The 479-nt window shown below is 45.3% G+C and overlaps 1 protein-coding gene across 8 annotated transcripts in view; it reads left to right on the forward strand.

Moving 5' to 3' along the window:
• LOC119588791 (ELAV-like protein 1) overlaps positions 1-479 on the forward strand; it is a gene marked incomplete at its 5' end in the record, with an annotated part of 73,233 nt that overhangs the window by 46,135 nt on the left and 26,619 nt on the right.

Below are 479 nucleotides of genomic sequence, written 5' to 3' on the forward strand. Positions count from 1 at the left end.
TAAAGTAAAGAGAGAGGATAATAGGTTTAAGAAGAGGGGAGCGAAGGGCAGATACGAAATGAATGATGGAATGAGAAGAATGAGAATTTTAGATAGAAAATGACCCAAAGGGAGAAAGAGAGATAGAGGAGGAGGAAAACAGTCCTAGTCCAATAGATTGAAAGGGAATGGAAGAAAGAATAGAGTTTAGAACGTGGGAATAAGCAGAACCAGAAAAAAAAGATCTTTGAAAAGCATTTGGTTGCAAAAGGTCAGCGGTTCGGGCCAAAGAAAGGCAGGGGGACTGAGGGGGGGGGGGACTTGTAGGCGTTGGGAGGGGGGGGGGTCATGACTGAGATGAAGGACAGGGGGGGGGGAGGTGAAAGGTCGTGTGATATAATTGAGTTTCGACGGAAAGCTGTTTTTAAATGGGGTCGGTAGCACTGGAGTTTGTGTGGAGATGAGAGACCTTTTTAGAGACTGGAGATGATTAGGGTTTA

This window comes from Penaeus monodon, chromosome 24 (genome assembly GCF_015228065.2).
Source record: "Penaeus monodon isolate SGIC_2016 chromosome 24, NSTDA_Pmon_1, whole genome shotgun sequence".
In the NCBI taxonomy this organism is placed as follows: domain Eukaryota; kingdom Metazoa; phylum Arthropoda; class Malacostraca; order Decapoda; family Penaeidae; genus Penaeus; species Penaeus monodon.